Source organism: Brachyistius frenatus, unplaced genomic scaffold (genome assembly GCF_029030835.1).
Source record: "Brachyistius frenatus isolate BFR_SWC_R1_liver_20210118 unplaced genomic scaffold, ASM2903083v1 Contig_10, whole genome shotgun sequence".
Lineage (NCBI taxonomy): Eukaryota > Metazoa > Chordata > Actinopteri > Embiotocidae > Brachyistius > Brachyistius frenatus.
The window spans coordinates 1,844,398-1,865,431 of record NW_027210609.1 but is presented as its reverse complement, the minus strand read 5'-3'; the positions used below and the strand labels follow the sequence as shown (position 1 = coordinate 1,865,431).

At 38.0% G+C, this 21,034-nt stretch overlaps 1 protein-coding gene across 4 annotated transcripts in view; it reads left to right on the top strand.

Moving 5' to 3' along the window:
- kaznb (kazrin, periplakin interacting protein b) overlaps positions 1-21,034 on the top strand; it is a 116,599-nt gene that overhangs the window by 23,327 nt on the left and 72,238 nt on the right. The window contains exon 1 of one of the 4 annotated variants that reach the window (XM_069690821.1): positions 17,865-17,918. The exons of the other annotated variants lie outside the window; for them this stretch is intronic. The gene's annotated coding sequence lies outside the window, so the exon portion shown is untranslated. Of the gene's footprint in view, positions 1-17,864; positions 17,919-21,034 lie in introns of those variants that run through there. 4 annotated transcript variants of the gene reach the window in all.

Here is a 21,034-nt window from a genome sequence, read left to right as displayed (position 1 = left end):
ATGTTTTCATAGAAATGTATTTCTGAAAGTGAATAGAATTTTTTTTTAACATCATTTATACCTTTATATTTGTTACAATTTAAAGTGGACTCAAGACTCAAGATGTTGATGCTTCAAAAATCCCAACTTTTGCATAAAGTGTATCAAAAACAAGTTAGGTGGCAGGTTTTTTGTATTCATTATTCCTCTCACTCTTTCATACCTTCATGATTTTGTATGTGAATTTCTATATTTCACTTAAAAGTTTCCAGTAAAATGAGGAAGGAGTACGTCTATTTTCCCACAACATGTTATTGTGACATCTGCTCAGGACTGAATCCAAAGAGTTAATATTGTTGCCCACAGCACACCCAGTCCAACACTGTGAAAACGTTGCCAGCGTCATCGATGCAGTGAACAACCTACAGTTGAAATGGGGAGGGTTTCTTCCTGTTAATCCTCTTCTTGGCTGCTTTTTCTTTCGAGTTACTTCCAGAGCTTCATGTCCTCTTTTAGTCTTTAGGGTAAAGCAAAAAATATGTTGTGGCTTAATTTTCCTTTGAAAAGATAGCAAAGTAATGAAATATGTTCCTCTCTCAGCTCTGCTTCAGATGGAATGATATTTCATCTATATGGTGTGGCTACCATTCATCTTTTTATTTATATTCCTTTTACATGTTGATGAATGGTGGAAGAATCTTGACATAGCAATGCATTGGTGTCATCCATTAGCACCGTTGCAAACTTGATGGATACAGAGTTCTCCTGCCATTCTCCCGGAGATATTTTCTCAGGCGCTGTGTCATTGATTAAAAGGGAGGTAATTCAGCAAAAGGCCATTGCTTTCACCTCAACTCAGTGGTATAGAAGCTGTAGTGAAAGATTGTTAGCCTGCAGTCTGTTTTTCCTGTTAGTCAGGACTGTAGCCATGGGAGGTGATGGATGAGTAGGGACCTCAGCTGCGGATAGAGCGACGATTATCTCCCCAAGAAGTTGAATTTGAAAAAAAGAAAAAGTTTGCTGGTAGTTCAATGTTAAGTGAAGCGCTCAGACACCAGTCAGCATGACGGATTCCTCTGCCTGTTGGCCTCGTTTGTGTCAGACGGTACACCCACAGCCTTTACATGTTCCCTATTTTTTTTCTTCAATGGGCTGTCAAATGGAGGCCTCTGTCAGCTGGAGGCTTGTTGCTCTGAACTGTCAAGAGGACAAAAAAAACCACCAGGGGATACTGACAGTAGCTATGGTGAAATGCTTGTTTACTCCAGGGCTACAATTAGCTTCAAAATACATGTTATATACTAAATATATTCGATTTCTGAATATCGTGTCAAAGAGCACTCTTATCCCACAATGCAATGCACAAAAGATGTTGACAAGCTGGTTACAGCTAAAAATGTTGCTTACAGCTTTAGGCAAATCTCAGAAAACAACAACATAAAAATATGAAATCCGAGTAAAAACATTTTGTTGTCTATTTCAGAAGTTTCATTTTCAGTTTCATTCTGATGTCATGGTTTGATTGACACAAATTTTTGCAAATACTGTATCATTTTCTGTTACAGTAGGATGATTAGTACACTGCATTGAATCAGTATTTATCAATACATTTGAGACATGGCATGAGACTCTGTTTTGTTGGTTTCCATGTTGGATGAGGCAGCTGGACATCACCGAAACTGGAAACACAAGCATGGATTTGTTTGTTGTGCTTGAATCAATCAAATTGAATGGATTTAGATTACAGAAGATTAATGTGACAATTTACCATAAGTAGCAACATTTGCCTGTTGTTTGTTTTTTTATGACAAAATGTTGGCCTTCAGTTTTATGAGGTATAAAACATTCAACAACCGGGAAAAGAGACACAATATTAATTAATTGTCTTTTCCTAGTTTTCAGCCAAAAACTGTTTGCAAGATGTCAATTTTTTTTTATTCTGTAATGCTGTTCTAGGACCACATATGGACTGCTTTTTGGATTTTACTGCTGTAGATGTTTAAGGACTGCCATTTTTTTTTTTTAAACCATGACTGTAGCTGCTCCTGATATTTAATGTACTACTTAATCTAATCCATTCATTTTTGTGTCTAATCTTGACCACAGTGTTGACAGTATTATTTTCTCAGTGATTAGTAATATTTTTGGAATAGCGCAGATACATGATGTCCTGCTTATAACTGCACCAGATTATGTGTGTTGTTCGACAGCAGTGTTGGGCTGTAATCAACTACACATAACAAATTTAATTACAATACTTTACTAGTTACTCAGCTGTAAAGTAATGTTCCATTACGCCAAATCTTCCACACCACAATAAAGTGAGGTCTATTGATTTATTCATTCTAATATCACAAATCAAAAATTCCCCACAGGCTCTTTTTGTTCTGTTCTGTATATGATAAACGTTCTCACATCTTTTCTATTAAATATGCATAATGCCAGTAAACAAGCCAGTTAGTCTTAGCAAACAGACAGTCCTACAAATTAGAGGACTGATCTATAATCAGAAGGTAACTCCTAAATGTAGAGCTATACCTGTGGCCATGTTAACAACTCAACCAAGAACACACCACATTCTAATAAGAGCAATGAAATTACAAACATTTACCACCGACCCAACCACAAGCCTCTGCAACCAAAGCAAAGGAGCTTTACTGGTATTAGTAACTATGATTTCATTCCTGAATTTCAGATCGTAATCCTTTACTCAACTCCATGCTTAAAAAACACATTTCTATAACACCTTATTATAGAACAAGTAGTTCCGATCCAGCGATCTGATTGGTCAACTGTACATTTGGAACGTGCTCAAATCACCATAAACCACACCCTTCTCGATGGGAATATATAATTGGAATTGAATTTCATATAATATGCAGTATAATGTTGTTTTACTTGTTATAGGACCCATTTCGTGAAATCGGGTCTCTTTTGGTCCTTTTTTGTCGCTCTGATCACCTGTACCATAACACTACAGATAGTCAGGCTTTTAAAATGATAGCGGCGCCAAACACATGACACGGGGCTAATATAAAAAAAATACATGAGTGTATTGGTATCTTTTTTCAGCGGATATCTTAGTTACAACAAGATTGAGCGAGCTAAGCAGTTTAGTGTTTCTATGTGCTGTACTTATTCAGTTTGAGAAACGATTTCTAGAAAGCAATAAAACAGACTAGATCTCATCTCTGTTGCTATGTCGTTGCTAAAGGTCGGACTACTTCCTGGAGTGGCAAATACAGCATATTTTACATTCACTTCTACTGACATGACTGATTGTTTTCCAGTTGTTAGTCATACCCCATATATTGTCATGGAAACGGCAAGCGCCTCGGTCCTGACCGCATCACTGTCATGTCAATAATCATGTGTACACCCTCTTGTGTAATATTGCTGAAATAAGTAATGCATTTCTGCCCAACATTGTTGTAGAGAGCACAGACAATAATGCGTTTAGTCATTTAATTTGGAGGAGCTAGTGTTTCTGCTTTCTCACAAAACAGGCTGATTAGAAATCTTTGAGCTGATTTATGACTTTGGTTACTTGTAAAGGCTGAAGGCTAATTTTTATTAGACAATGCAGAATTTGGATTCAATAACTAGATTTGATACTAGATTTAGATTTGATTGTTCAGCCGTAGTCTCTACTTAATTCACCTTGTCTGAGTAGCAGGTTTGAACTTTCAGGCTCCCTATAATCAGTCCGGCTGCAACGGATGTACAGAATAATTGTGGCCAAATTATGCATCAGGTTTCTTTGTTCTCCGATCCTCAGAGGTCAAAATCAAGTGTAATCTCATCCGAGAAGAGCTCTGCTCATCAAGAGGAGCTCTGCATTCATGGAGAGTAGTGTTATCGTTGTCAGATGGAATATGAAATTAATCCAGCCCTTCTCTTTTACTCTTTTAACGCCTGGTCTGGTCTGATGTTTTTAAGTGCCTGCTGTTCTCTGTGCAGCTCAGGCGAGGGAACTTACCAAGACACTCTTCTGTCCAGTATTTAGGACTGACAGTGGTCTGGAGAGACTTTTACTGCTGCATTGGAAGAATAAAGGACTCTCCCAGGCTTCCTGTCAGTCACCCAACCTTGATGCTTTGTGTGTTATGCATATCTTTTAAAAACATTTATGACACTAAAGGATTTTAGTTTGTGGAAGTTGGGGTAAAAACATCTCATCTGATGAATTCAGCATTAGATTTTCAAGTCTACGGCCACTAAAAGGCAGAAAATTAATTTAGAGGGGATTTGAATAGTTTCTCTTTGAATGCTGTCCCAGAATTGATTGCCTCATTTGTCATTTGCACAGATGCATTATTTATGTCCCCGTTGCTATGCTGGGGTGACTAATCAAATGCATTTCAGTGGGTGTGGAAGCTGTGAATTGATGTACTGGAACATTGCACTGCATTAGCTACTTTGGTTAAGGAGTCAGCAGGGCTACAATTGTGGCCTGATGATGTCATGACAGAGAAGACACTGCTTACCATAACTCTCCAGAAATAGCAAACAAGTGTATTTTCATTCAAAGTCCTGTTCTCAATCTGGGACAGTAGATCAGTTGACAGCAAATACTCAGCTTTGTATTGCTCTCAGTCTCAGAAAGTCAGTCTGCGTAATTCCGTACAAACAGTGCAGGGTACTTCAAGTTCTTGACTTCAGTGCCCGTTTTTTTTGGAGATTTCTGGAGCCCCCTACAGGTCAAAGTAGGGAGTTTTCTTCTGGTCTAATTCTGCATTTCCTCTCGCTCATATGAAGTCCCAATGTACTGCCAGTTAAGCAGACACACTAAGCATATACCACAGAGAAAAGAGATGTTGTGATACTTTACATGATGCATGTATTGCCTTATTTTAAAAAGGCTGAGCTGTGACAGGATTTACCACTGGCTGTGATCCCAACTGCAGCTGCTGTGCCAGGATCTGGTTATTACTCAGAGTTTGACTGCATGCATGACCATGTCAATTAAACACACAACTGTTGCATGTAGTTAGTTTTAGACGTATTATATGTACATACTGTACACTGTATGTGTCACAGCCAGTAACAGCCAACCTACAGCTGTTGCTACAGCTACCGTGACAGCTATGTCATCCTACAGTCATAAGTCTGTCTCAATATGCCTCAGCAGGAGATGGTGAAAGGGCTGGGTTAACTGACTCCTCTAGCTGTCTTTTTAACTGCTGTGCCTGATGAGCCACAGCTGAAGGTACACTGTGGACACAACCAGTGGTAATCCACAGTATCATAATACTGCTCAGCCTTTCTTAGTGGATCATACCAGAGAAAATAAATCTCCACTGTGACACTTAGGGGGCTCCGTACAGATTTCTCTAGCCTTGTCAGAGAATAGCTGGGTGGCCCATTCCACTTCAGACCAGAGAACTGAACAGAGAAAGTAATATGTTATTGTCATTAACTTCCAGGCCTTTAGGCAGATAATTAAAATAAAAAAATTAAAACCTTAAGAGATATGAGTCAAAAATATGCCAACTTGTGTCAGCACATTGGCCTTCATTAGGGTCTTACGCAGCATTACTTCAGAATGATTGCTAACTGGAAGTTTGTGAATCTGCACATCTTGCTCAGCTCTTTCTCTTTTTTCATCCATGTTAGTGGCATTGCTCCAGGGCTGGTAATGTCAGTCATTCAGTCAACCCCTTTGGTTCATTCTGAACTATCTCAGCAACTATTGGATGTATTACAGTGGAATTTTTTTACAGACATTTATGAATCCGGGTGGAAGAAATCTGCTGACACTGACAGTGCCAAGACTTCTTCTCTCATATTTTAGGGTTTTTGTAAAAAACTATTAAATGGAATGTAGGGATGCCCGATAATATCAGCATGTCATCCTCATTGGTCGATAAGGGCTTTAAAATGAAATATTGGCATCAGCCTGAAATGAACATTTCTGCCAGTAGGACTGACTGATAAAAATTACCCTGTAATTGTGCCTAAATAATAATGTTCTTTTAGCTGGCTTTGATTGCGTTACTGCTGTACAATGATTTTACTTTCACATGGTCCCTGCTGACAGATTACATTTACTGCCTTTGCAACTTGTGAAACAGGTCAGATTTTTCCGGACTTGTGACTTTTGTCAGGATTGTCCCTTGAAGCATCATCCAAGCTTGATTAAGTAAGATGAATCTAAACAGTTTTGTTTGAAAGAAAATCTAACATAGAACTAAATATGGTGTTTTTTACATGTTGAAATAGTATTCTTATTTTACCCAGTGAATTTTTACAAGCATCTTATTATGTATCTGATTCTGCCAGTGGGCCATCACAATAAGAGCAGGCATAATAATATGTTAATTTCACCACAGAGGACACTTAAGGTTCTCTGCAATTAGATGCAAAAACATATGTGTATGTGTTAATGTTGGCAATTGGCTTAGAGTTGAAAAATATTGACACAATGGAAATCAGCAAAAAAATGTAATACTAGGCGTCCCTACAATGCTGTGAAATTTTTTTAAATGTGTGAAATATCTCAGAATCCACTGGATGGGTTGTCCAAAAAAAATTATCTGGACAGTTTTGAGCTGTAATAAATATGGTCATCCTTTAAGTTTTCATTCAGCGCCATCATCAGGTCAAAGTGGGAATTTGTTTAATGCTTTGGTTTATGATCCAAAAGTAATGACATTCCTAACAACCTCATCTGCGCTCTATGAAGTCGTTTTGTCTTTTCATCATCTTTTAATGGGAACTTTAGTTTCCACAGTTAAAGTCGGGTGAAAATGTGTTTATTTACATTTATAATTCATACAGCACTCTTCATACTCAGCATTTTAACTGACAGTTTATCTTTTCCCTCGTCTTTGCAGCATCACAGTCTCAGAGAGGAAAAATCTTTACATAGAGACTGTGTTTAAAAGAAAGCTTAGCAACAAATGGGGGAACATGTAACTGAAAAGTTTCATATAAACCTGTAATCATAACTGATTTTGGCAGAGACATAAGCCACCAGTTTCATCATTTCAGTTGCAATTTTGGCAGATCTAACTTGATTCATTATTGACTTGAGAGGTATTAAAGGAGCAATATGAGATCAAGCCCACAGTAAAATAGATTGGGAGGCTAAATTGATGATCCATGGTGTGAGGTTTGGGTTGTGCTGCAGCTCAGAAAATGGATCAGTTCAGATCTGCTACCTAATGAACTAATAAAGTATTGACCCAACAAAAGAGAGACAGAGGAAGAGAAATAGGCAGGGAAGCAGATAAAAAGAGGACAAGGTGGTCGAGGGATTGCAGCAAAAGTGTACCCTTATCCTGAAATCGACCCATGATTTCTGTTATTTCTATTCAGCCATTTTGAGTCTCACTGCCTGCAGGAAAAGTAGGTTATCATTTATAAGATCCCCTTCATGTAAGGCTGTCTTTGTTCTATAAGTATCTTTGGGTGTTTGGACACAAAGAAGCCGTTATTATCTGAACATGCTGGAGAAACTGAAACTTTCATCTCATTTTTCATTTAGAGATCCCCCCCCCCCTTACCGTATTGTATGAAAATCCGTCCATCCCTAATCCTTTAAATCTATTTTAATGTTACATCCTTTGTGTTACAGCTCGAGCTGAAGTGGGCTGGACTTCAAAGAGCTGGGGTTGCTATTTTTTAACAGCAGCAGTTTCCGATGGTATTCGTCTGTTTCCACATTTCTACCCACTCAGAAACACCGGGCGAGCAAAAAAGATTAATGAATACACATAAAAACCGACTGTATCGGAGCTGACTGCAGAGGAGGTTTTAAAACACGTCTGCCGCAGCTGATGAGTAGGCAAACCAGAGTGCAAGGATAAAATGACAGTGTAGATTCGAATGTCCTGATATGGCATGACGGATGAGATTGTTTTTTAAATGCCACGAAGGAGACGCATTCATTTTGCGTTGCTCCCCAGACCCCATCACATTAATAGACACAGACGGTAATCTCTCATCCGATGACACAAATGCTATTTTTGTACCCAAAGAAGGTGAAATTCCGCAGCTCAAAGTTTTACTGTGGATATTTTAAGATGACAATATGGCCTCTGTCAGATGAAATGATGCATGCCAGATTGTGAGACTTCATCATCCTTCAGCTTTTCCACAAGCCATCTGTTGATGCAGTTCAGGATGTTTTAGTCTGGTGTAGTTGGGGTGCCCACGTTTCTATGGAAACCTTGATCACTGTCACAAAGCTGATCTGGATCACTACACGCATCTCTCTGCAGATCAGAGGTGTTCACCTCAATTTCAGAGGGAGTTTGGGCGGTATGAAAGAGCCCCTCTCCCTGCCAATCTCCTTTTGAGTGACAGACAGAGTTTGCACACTTTGCAGGCTTTTGTTGTGGGGTTGTTTGTGTCTGGCTGATGTGGATAAGTGTCTCACCTATGCAGGAGCCTGAGAGCCGGGGCAGCGGCAGCTCCTGTGACTTTCTCTGCCAACCACAGGAAGCTTAAAGTTCCTGGAGAGATTTTCACAGCAGATATGTGAGTTTATTGTGTTTTGACTCATTCAGAGAAAAGAAAACGCCAACTGATCCATTAGTCCATTATTGAGCATTCAGCCTAAGGTGAGCTTCCATGTGGTGCCAGAGTCGCCTCCACTGAACTGAAACATAAATAATTCATGAGAAAACATCAGCCACTGTGTGCAGAGCAGGCATGAGGGGAAACATTAATGTAACGTCAAGCGACATTGGTGTGCCTTTTGTTTCCCTTATCTCAACCTTTTTCCACACGACAGCCCAGCTTCCTAAACAGAGTAATTCACTGTCGTCCATGCTATCTTGTTTACTTTAACCTTCTCGCAAAACCCCTCATCAAAAGCAGAATTTCTGTAGAGGTGAGAAGAGTGGGGAATCAAAGATGGGATACTTGTTATCAAAGCCACTGAGTTTCCTGTTGACCTTAGAAGATATTTAAATGCTCCCTGCCTCCACAGCTCGTGGGGCGTTGCAAGAAATATAAATGACTCTCCTTTCTATCTGATTCCCTGCCAGAAGCAATTGCTCTGAGGACTGAGGAGCTGCTTCAGACACCTTTTTTTTTTTTTAACCAACACACACTCCTAGGTTTTTAGATTTGACAGCTGCACCTTAAGTTGGTCACTGACTGATTTGATGAGTTCACTTGTTTCTTTTGAACTTTAAAATTGCGTGGTAAAACACAATAAGACATTTAGGTAATAGAGGTAATATGAATCTATATGTATTATTATAGAGCGTGGAAATAATTTGTATTCAAATTTACACAACATAGGATTTTCAGATTAAACATGAGATTCGATAACATGTTAAAAACATGTCTTTTTTTGTTTGTTTTCTCAGTCTCTATTTTACTGTATGTCATGGTCAGGGTAGTAAAATAATACAAGTAAAGTAATTTAATACATAATAGTTAGATCCAGAAAGGATATTTGAGATCACATCATTGGGTCATAACGGTTGCTCCTTCTGATAGTAATCGTGTAAACTGTACAGTGTTCAGGATCTGCTGCCTCACAGCCTTGTAATCTGGTCATGTAATCTGGAGTAATACAATTAAACGCTGAGGGTATTTGGCTTAAATCCCACCGTGCAAATCTGGCTCAGGAGGAGCAGGGTGTTATAGACCACAAGACCTTCGCACTGGTACTCAGGATTAGTCCATTTACCCATCACCTGTCTCTTGAGCCCAGACACACTGATTCACCATTGTAGTGCCCTGTGAAGAGCACGCCATCAGGTGGTCATTACACAAAGCACCGAATTGACCCTTAGATTAGGTCAAATTGCTGAAATCCATCAAAATCAAAAATACGTTATTTTTGACTTTTTCATGGATTTTACTGATGTCCACTTCCTGTTGGACATAGTTTGGTTCAGACTTTATTCTTTGAAGGAATTGCAAATTTGCGTCTACCGTTGAGTTCATTTTATTGATTCTGAATCATTTATGATGCTCAAGTGGGGTATAATTCAAAACCAAATTATTCAGCTAATTGAATATGAGTCCGGGAAAAATTTATATATAGAAAATAGTTGATAATTATAGTCAAATATTGTCATTTTTCATTTCACTAAGACTTACACAAATGTAATGTTCCCCCTTACGGAATATCCCTAATGAGATTACACACACCAGCATGCACATTAAATGTTAATATCTATTTTTATTGAGTAATTGAATGAAAGTGTAATGAATACAACTTCTTTATGTGTTGGAGGGCTACATGGCGTATGCGCACCTTTTTAAAATGTGGTTGTTTGTCATTTATAACTGTTCGAATGCTGAATGATCTGCCTGGGATTGTTTGGTCTGCTTATATCTTCTTGTGTGTTTCTAGTGCGGGTGTTGTTTGCTGGCTGTGAAGACAACAAACAAACAAACATCTTCATAAAATATTTAGAGTTGACATTTTATTGTAACAAGTGTAAGTAAATAAATGACATTTGATTCTTGGGAATTCTTAGAATTTTTTTTTTTTACTCGTTTTAAGAAAGTACGACTTTCTGCAAAAGTATATGACTATCAGACAAGACTTGATAAGAGCATTTTTGAGAAGGTTGAGGAAAGCTGTTTAACATTTTCCTTTCCAATAATGCAAGACAAGTAAGCTTAATCATATACCGGTTAACTGTTTCTTTGTAGCAATTGTTATTACACTGTCATGAAGTAAACATGAGAGAAAATGTAGATACACACATGTAAAAAGTTAATTCGATACTACAACAGTTAGCGGGTGAAGCATACACATAATCTTATATTACCTACAGTATAAGAGCATACAGTAACAACTTGAAGTATAAAGACTTGAATGATTAAATCTGTGAATATTCTTCCTCAATCTCTCATATTTAGTTAATTTAGATACGTTTGTTTTTGCTCTGGATTCATGATATTCTATTTTATGCTATACTTAGCCCTAATCCACGTGCTTCTCATTCAATTTACCATATTGCTCACATATTAACACTTCTCTGCTGCATATCATCAGCTCCTGTGAAGAAGATGTGTTATAGTCATAAACGGCCACAAACATTGAAATGGCAAGATTAACTGAGGGAGCACGGTGAAGTGCAAATGCAGGAAATGGGATCAGAAATGTCAAACACAAACGCTCATAATGAAAACCCAATTTCAATGTGTTTCTATAAGCCTATTACTAAAATGAAAGCAGTTGGTGTGATTGTGCTGTGTTAATGAATTATGTTCTCAATGTGGTATTTTGCTATTTTCCAGTCTTGTTAGTATTCATGAGTATGATTACGATTCCCCTTCTCTGAATCCTCTTACATTCTTTTACTATTTCACATGTGTAATTTTGTTGTTGTGTGGTGCTGGCTGGTTGTGGTGCTACGCTTTGCCTGGATGCTCCACTTATTGCAGTTTGACTGCTTCAGTGAGAACATGTTTCCAGGGATTTTTGCTGAAAGCCTACCAGCATGCATAATCATTCACCATCTAATACAACTGTTGCCAGATTACTGAATCTTTTTCTGCAATTTTTTTTTTTTTTTACAATTCTCTGGAGACCCATTCTGCTCTGTCATGAATCTTTGTGCTTTTTGGAGTGAGCAGATGGTATTTTAATGAACTCCACAGAAGATATTTTAACACAGTGCTTGTCCTCTTGTAACTCTGACATAAACTGCCAGGCAGGTTTCTTTCGAAATTGCAATAATTGTTGTTCATTAGAGGCAAGGAGAGGCTCAATATTTCTGTTGTACAACAAAAAATAACCCAGGGATTCAAGTTTGAAGCTAATATTCCCTGTATTTGATCATTTAATGGTTAAAGAATATTTTCAAGAAATATTGCAAGAAATATTTCCTAATATTGCAGTAAACAATGGCAGTCAAAAAAATGAGATGCAAATTTCTTTACTTTCAGGTCCCATGATTCTACTTAAAGTCCTGTGAGACACAGAGTTTAAATCATTACAGGATACATTATACAGTTCAATAATCTTAACAGGATCCTTCAAAATGAAGCTCAGCAGGTTTCCAGCAAGACATCCACATTTGATTTGGAGCATAACTGTTTTGGAAATCAACTTAAAGTGGAACAGTTTGAGAACAGTTACTCTGAATGGCTAAAACAGCTTTTAGTTTTGTTTAAATTCTTAAACTGTGTTAAACATTCAAATCCTGCTATAATAAAAGAAAAAGTCAGTGCATACAAGCATAAATGAATGAAAACCTAAATAAAGCATTGGAATTTAAGCTTCACATAAAAGGAGGATTTTAATCTATTTGTAATACAGTGCAATCCGTTTCTATTAATAATTTAGACTTTGCAAATAGAGTAAACATAGCATAAATCCAATCACAGAAACATAATGCTTCCTGGATTATGTTTTTATGGGTCTGTGGAGGGCAATGTTGATCCCTCTGTCAGTCAACCCACAATTACACTCCGACCGAAAGATCTCAAACAGCGATTGAATGGATTGTCATTACATTTCACAGAAAATGTGAAACAGCAGCCCTGTCCCTTTATCTTTATATCCAAGGCTTGCCCAGTTGTCTTCTGTAGGTGTAGTCCAGCCTGCTGTCTGCAGTGTGTTGTGATTTGCCCATATCACATATCATATCTCTCAAATATACAACATTGTTCAACCTGTTGTTGGTGATGGTCTTGAATCACGTGGTGTACCTCAAGGATTGATATTTGTGTCACTGATGTTTATTCTGTAAATAAACAATATATATTTTTCAACTCAGCTCTGTAATGCCCAGTTGTATGCTGATGATCCAATCTTGTATGTCACTGGACTCAAAGCAAACCTATACAATTGCGTTTGATTTTAATCTTCTATACTCCGAAAAGGACTCAATATTACTTCAATATTCCCAACCTCATCCATGCCCTAAATCGATAACTAAATTATACACTCCAACATGATAACTATATATACTTTGAGATTATATTGCTAATTGGTATTTAAGAAATATTAAGTATTGTACATGTGGGCCTCAGTACACAAAACCTCTGTTTCAGCGACAATATAATGGGGGGGAGTAGTAAAGCTCAAATGGCAAATTTATTTCTAGAAATAAAGAGAGCAACATTATGATAATAGAACCTCAGCAACAACTTTGCATTTCTATTGACATATATGCATATATAAATATATAATACAGCTGTTTCTAATATGTAATTACATCACATTGTTTAGATTTTAAGTGACATTACAATGACAGTCTACACATTCAAGCAGGGTAAGGGGAGGAGAACATTTTGTATATTTATCCCAGGTAATGGAATTGCAAACCAAATTTGTGGCTGTGTATTTAAACTGTAAGAGCTCTTCAATATGCTCTCCAGCCTCTCTACCTCATCTGTGGTTTATGTTTAGCCATGAGATGTCTCTTCAGGGAGTAGCAGATTGACCATCAAGCTTTCAAGGACTTGTGTAATGAAAGGCGGTCTTTAAAACTTTGGAAAAAATGCCGTTTAACATGATTATTATCCTCAGTAAACAAACTACAGTTGATTGGTGCTTTAAGCTGTGGTGATCAACAAATGCTCTTTGTCATCCTCCTTCCTGCTGCAGTTCCTCTTTACTTCATATGACTGCATGTTTTTCTTAATCTTCATCTCCTCTCCCTGACATGGATAAGCATACAAAGCATACAAAGTTGTATTAGGTGCACAAAACAAAATTACATGTACAATAACTTTAGTCATCTAGGACAGTAAACACACAGGGACAAGTCTGCAAGGAAACTGCTTGGGTACATACCCCAGGGTGTATTAATTTATTCAGCATGTAAAATTATACTATGGTAATTAGTTTGCCCACATGCAGCATTTTTAGAAACAGAAAGGAACATTGCATTGTTTTGCTTTCCATGGATCTTAGTATTAATGCCTTGTTCTAATCCCTTACAAGAGCTCAACTCCCTGAGCCAGACAAGTTTCGGAGTCAGACAAACTAATTTAGCATGCAGATTAATGCAATTCCCAGCTCCTGCAGGAGCCAGCTTATTAAACACATTTAAATCACATACATTTACAATTAGAATAAGTTGGATCTATTAAATAAAAGACATTATATAAAAGCGGCTCATCAGCACAGTTTGTCTCTCTAAACACATTTGCATAAGTGCTTCACCCTAAAGCAAAAAGTGTAAAGTAGTCACACTCTCTAACTGAAGTCAGGGTCTAAAGCAGGAAAATGAACCTCCTCTTTCTTCAGTTATTTTCAAGGATGAGTCAGCCATATTGCTCTAATTAAAATAATCAAAGTCCTTCTGTCAGGTTGGCACTTCTTAGGCACTGTTGTGCCTTGAATTTAATTGCTTTTGCATTTTAATGTTTGAGCTATCTGTGTGTGCATATGTATGGGAGTACAGATGTGTGCGTAAACGTATATGTGCATGAAATGCTTTCAATGCAGAACGGTATGCTAAGCCTGGAATACTGAGAGAGTTTGTGCAGGCCTGGTCATCAGTGTTCCTTATACTGACTCTACTGCACGCTTGAATGTCTTTCAATTTAGTCCTTCTGATAACTAGGCTCTCTCTCTCTCCAGAGATAAATGTTGAAATATAATAAATGACTTTGCAACTTCACATGTTTTGGCTCCAACCTCATCTTTCTCACACTGTCTCTGTGCCTTTCCATTTCTCTGCTGTATTTATCTTTCTCTCCGCTTCCCCTGTTGCTCATTTTTCAACATGTTCGACAGAGTTTAATATCTTGTTGTATTAGCTTTAGCAAATAGAGATGGTAATTCTTCATGGTGACTTGTACTTCTTGGGAACAATTTTGAATTCTCACGGTACCACAGGGTTGTTATTATAACAATGAAACATGGATTTATGATGTGTTGTTATTTAAAACACATATATTTAAAATTCTTTTTATGTCATCTTGTGCACAAATTTAGAGCTTATAGAAGTCACTGAGACAATTACTGGACAATGAAAGTTACTTGTGTTATGCATTTATTTGCATAAGAGGCAGACCGAGGATGTCACTTAGACTTGAACAAATTGGAAAAACTGTACAGTGTACTAACATGCATACAAAGTAGCTGTGTGGGGACAGCGATAAAGCAGTGATGGAGTGATCATTGTCTCTGGTGTTGCTATTTATTGGAGCTGTCCTCTCGAGTAGGAACACATGAGATGAGTCTTAATCAATAGACTGTGAATGTACCTCTACATACACCAACAAGGGGGATAAGCTCCTTATCAATTCACTGTACTTAAACTATTCTCAGATATGGATTAATCTGTCCTCAGTACTGCACATAATTTCCCCCCCCCCCCAATCCTATCTGTCAGTTTTTTGCCTGCAGTGCTACAGTAAATCTGGCAGTGGTCTTCTTTGGTGCTGAAAATTCCTGTCTGGTCTCAGCTCAATTTTTTACTGCAGACTGCAGAGGCCTTCCCCACTGTATGCTGGTCACTAGATGTGGCAAAGGAATGGTTTGATAATTTGGTAAATACACTGTAGGTAAGAATATCAAAACCACTCATGCCTATGTTTGATTTTAATAATCATAATTATAATTATAACTGGAGATAAATTAACCCTCTCGCAAAGTCTCTGCTCTTCACAGAAAACATTAAACAGCAGCCCTGCCCTGTTATCTGTCTATAAAAGGCTTGCCCAGTTGTCTTCTGGAGGTGTACTCAAACTTGTTCTCAGCAGCCCGCTGTTATTAGCCAATAAATAACTAAACGTATATCATAAATCAAAAGGGAGAGCTTTGTCAGAGTGATTTCCACTACCTTGCTCTCTGAAAATCACTCTGCTGTTGAGAAAAGAAAGAAAGAGAGATTGATGGAGGAAGGGTTGGCAATGGATAAGGTTCTCCGTGTGCTTTAGTAAAACATTTTACCTTGAGAGATATCTTTCTGTAGTGCTGCTCAGAGACGGATCCTTGAATAGCTGCTCAATAGATACTCCAATGGTTCCACGTTATTCGGATTCATTCAAATGACACTTTAATTATGTTGACTAACAACGTCAACTACTTTTCTCATCTGACCTGCAATCTATTGGCACATCTCTCAGTCTCTCAGCATCACCGTGTAATTGTGTCTCCTGCAGAACAGAGCAGTGATGGGGGTGGGGGATGAGGAATTCATTTATATCGGAGTAAGGTAGTGCAAAACGTGCACCTTTTGAATCAACGCTGGCTCTGTTTGTGAGCTACCCTTGATCTGTACGTCATTAGATTTAACCGCAACAGTCACCTCTGCGTTCCCGCATTTTTCAGTCCGAAGTCAAGAGTATGACTGGGATAGAGTGTGAATGTGAATGTGACCTTGCAATGGATTCTGAGGGCCACTGGCAGAGGAAGCAATGGCAGAAAACTGTCAGCAGGGAGCAGAAGTGAGACTGAGGGGAAATGAGGCAAAACACCAAATGGGTCTCAGTAGAGAGAAGGAATGTGAAACGGTGCAAAAACTTCATGTTTATTGTCGTCATCAGATGTCTTATTTCCAATCCCTCAGGTGTTAATGTTCATCATAACCAAACCCCTATTCCCACAACTATGCATCCTCTCTCCCCTTCGATTCCCCCAGAGTTCTGAAGACAAGCCTTTATCTTGATACTCTCGCAGTGTTTCATACGCAACCCTGTCGACTGTTATCTCCAAGTGGAGAGGCTGTCAAACTGTTCATTATTACCACACTATCAGTGATGGGAGAAGGACATAGCAGCAAGGAGTTGGAGTGTAACTTGGGGATGATTTTGGATGACAGACATGCTGAGTTTGACAGCAGATGATAGTTGCTTCCCTCCAGGTCTTATCTCAGCTTCCATAGGCAAGCTTCAGGGATCAGAGTTGCTATACTTTAAGCTGCACAAGAGGGGTGGAGCTGTTGCTTTTCACTGTTCAGCCCCAAATCTGAAGCTTTCAATGTGCATCCAGCAGTGTCGGGAAAGTTACTTTTGAAATGTAATAGGTTACAGATTAGTAGTTACCATCTTAATAATGTAGTAGGTAATGTAACTATTTTAATTTATGTTTTAAAGTAATTTAACTTCTTACATTTGATTGCTTAACTAACAAATATTTTAAACTGCGAAATAAAATGAAAAACAATCAAATAAATGTAAACTAGACGGTGTAAACCTCACAACAGTACTCAAAACTGATTACTGTCAAACTTTTATTAAATCTTTTTCAATGTAACCTTATATTGGATTAAAATGTTTTGATTTTGAAGAACATCCACCAAAAAAAAAATTAAAATATGTAGATTACAACTGACTGCAGCAAAATCTTTAGAATTTTTTTTCCCCAGAACCTCAAACAAAGTCTATATTCACGTCAACTCCATGCTGAGTGACGATGGAACTATCAACAGGCCTGGGTACTAATAATACTGAATGACCCCTTTTAAATACCTCTTTGTCTTATCCGGTGACATGGCCAACTGCTTTGCCATGGTTACTTAGAGCAATGCACATTGATTTCATTGGCAGATAAGAGGCGGTGCAATTTCAAACAAGAGAACCAATCAAAATCAAGAATAAAAATTTGATCGCATATACTGCTAAATAAATGGAGCCTGTTAAGATTTAGACAGAAAAGCAACAGAATGAATTTTTATTTTGCAATTAAGCGTTTTACAAAAAATTATGATATTCTGTTGTTACCCTTTTTGTAATCAACATTTTGAATAGTGACTGAAATTAAATTGCTTCTTCTTTTTTTATTAACTGTAAATGATTACAGTTACATACATTTTTATTAGAATTATATGTAACTAGTTACTACCCAACACTTGCATCCAGTGAGCAGAGACCACTGTGTCATGGCAATATCAGAAGCTGATGATGTAGACGGGTGAGTCAGTAGTAATCCTTCGAGGATCTCAGTGCTACTGCAGTTGAAGGCACCTCCCCATTGGCTTCACTTTTCAGACCCTGGAGTCCATCTTTTTCTTTTTTTTCCACATACCATTTATGGACATAAGCCTGTTTGCAGCTTGGTGAGAAGTTGTTTCATTTAATTTCTGAGTACCTATTGTTCACTGCATCAAAAGTTTTCTTAATGCCTACTTTAAGTCATTGTCCTTAGGTAGCATACAGTGGGTTCATCAAAACTTTTTCGCTTGAAACATCTGTGACTGAAAACAACACTGATGAAAGCAGTGATACTGAACCTACACAGCCATTTGTGGGAAATAAAACCAAGACGATAAGTTTAAACGACGCTCCGCAGAGCTGTGGGGAACTACAGTCAGGTAATAAGTCTCTGTAGGTTTGTCACCACAAGCAATACCTTTCACATTACACACAATCATGTGATCTGTTGTTCATGATTATTTGCTGTATGGTGAAACCACAGACAATTTGCCAGATTGTCAGATTTTCCTCATCAGGGATAAATGAGCTCCTAACTAACTCATAAACTAACTTGAAAGTTTGTGAAGCAAGAATGGTATAAAGTCAAAGAGAGTGACAGAGAAGGAGTAAAAGGACAAAACATTCAAAAATATATTTTTTAAAACGTTGAGTTTCCGCTCTCTGCCAGTTTACTGCATCAATGCCCCTTTGTCCCTGTGTGCCATGACTTGGGGCAAAAGGCTTTCTTTCTTTGACACTTGCACCGACATAAATACCCAACTTTTTCCTCCAACTGTGCTATTTCCATTTAGTAAATCTGCACTCTATAAGAGCATTCAAATCAGCCAGAAACTCAGCTTTCTATAGTTTATAACTGGCAGTCTTCTTTCTGTTCTGTCAGACATGCCTGATGGTCTTTTTATGTTGCATCACTTTAAACAATTCACATTTGCTATGCAGTAAAATAGCAACACATTACACATATTCTGTATCAACCACCATAGGACAGTGTTCAAATGTCTCACTGCTGCCTTATTGCTGTGTGAAACTGGTGTTGTATTCAAATAGACTAAAAGAGGCCAATTTTGTCCGAAGTACCTTATTTGTCCTAAATGTTGGCAAAAGAATACAAGGGGTATTGGCACGGTAAACACTTTTAATTTGCAACTTTGATAAAGACATACTCACTCAAACTCCATGTTTTGTCTATTTCACGCAACACTTTGTTGTTTTTTGTCCCCTCTGTTTCACACACACACACACACACACACACACACACACACACACACACACACACACACACACACACACACACACACACACACACACACACACACACACACACACACACACACACACACACACACACACACACCATACTGACAACAAAGAGACAAAGTAAAATCCAAATGCGGTGCCAATTAACCTGGCTGCAAGTAAAGGATGAAAACTCTTGTACTCTTTGATGTTGGCAGACTGTGCTCTGTACTGAGAAAGCCTTTTTTGTCATGATAAAATGTCCAAAAACCCGCTGTTTCATTTCAGTCCCCCTACAGACTTAATATTTTGACATACTGAAATTTACAAATCCAGAATGGTTGTCTGTAAAGGTTCAGATTCAGAGCAGCTCTGTATGGAGTCTGACACATACTCTCAGTTCTATCTGGAATATATAAACACATGTAATGTTAGCATCCTGATGTATAAAAGCTCTCCAGAGCTGGTCCCTAACTTCATTCCTTGAAGACATTTTTTTGTCCTTCTCACTGGCAAGTAAGCAAGGAGGCCTATTGTTCCTTGAACATGGAATGAACCCCAAATATTTCATATTTCAGATCTTCCCTAATTATAAACAATGATTTGGAAATCAAATTAGAAGTATCTCTTTTACATATGCTGTCTCAATGATCAGTTGTGAGATGTGAGGCTTTGTCACCTCTCAGAGAATATTGTGGAGATAGGATGTAGTCAGAGAAATATGGATAAAATCATTTGTCATAACATATGTAATTATATTACATATACAATTCATAATGCCCAGCTGGGAATGTCTGTTTTGGCTAATCCAGTGACAGATTTGGTATGACTCATATCAAGAGCCGGACCGGCACAGACCTTCAACATTTCCTGCAATGGCCTAAATGACAGTGATCAATATCTTCTATATTACCAAGGTATCAAATAACTATGTATTTAATGTAATTAACCCGTGGAGAATTATCACTGATCTCTGCAGTTACTCTCATTTTCTCAGCTCATTGTTTTTCAGACTTTTTGGATTAGCTTCCAGCAACTTTAAGTGGAAGTGGAGCATTGAGCAGCTAAAGAACAGGACGCTCCGCTCAGAAAGTGGTGGACACCCCAAAATAATTTATAGATATAAAAGAGAGAAATTTGTTTCTAAACAAATGCTAATGTTTCTCAAAATGCATGCATAGGTTTTTTTTGTTTTTTTTTTAGTTCCTTTCATGCAAATTTCACCTTTTTTAAGTGAAGTTATGACCTTGTGGTATCATTGGTTACCTTAGTGGTTAGCCTTAAATTATAAAGTTTGAGCTTCAGTGCCTTGCCTGGCTTTGCCCACCTGTTGCTAACAGGTTCAGCTATTGCTGTAATTATCGTCTGGAAACCCTGTTCGCAATAAGGTTTGCACAGCAACTCTGAAGGGCGGATCAATCAGCGACCAGTGAGGGTGGCTAAGTGCAACAAAGTTGAAGTCAAGCATTTGTTTCAAAGTGGAGTTCCAACAATGGGACAGCTCAATTAAGTGACACAAACAGCTACCAAATATTAAGCAACTGAAGCTGGAGCAAAAATAAGAACTAAAATTTAAAAAAAAAAAAAAAAAAAAAAAAAAAAAGTATGCAATACCAACATGCCACTGTGCTCTGATTGCATCAGGTGAGGAGCTGTGTTGTTTACAGCTTTGTGAGTTTTGGCACCCAGCAGCAGTATATGGAGGTCAATGCAGATTGGTTAAGGGCTGCTCCAATAGTTTCAGAATTAACTCGAGGTCTATGACCATTACGATGCAACGAGTGGAAACAATCCTCAATGGAGCGTGGCCAGACTATCTATTCACAAAGTGAATTTGGCTCTAGTGATGCCAGGCTATTCAGTACCAGAGGATAGCCATTAGCTGAGATGTTACTACAGCAGTCTGGTTGTAAAAGCGTGTCTTCATGACTCTCCCCTTAAAGTGAAAAACATCTCCTCTCAGTAACTGTACGCCTATGGATGTGAAAGCCTTAACCCTGCA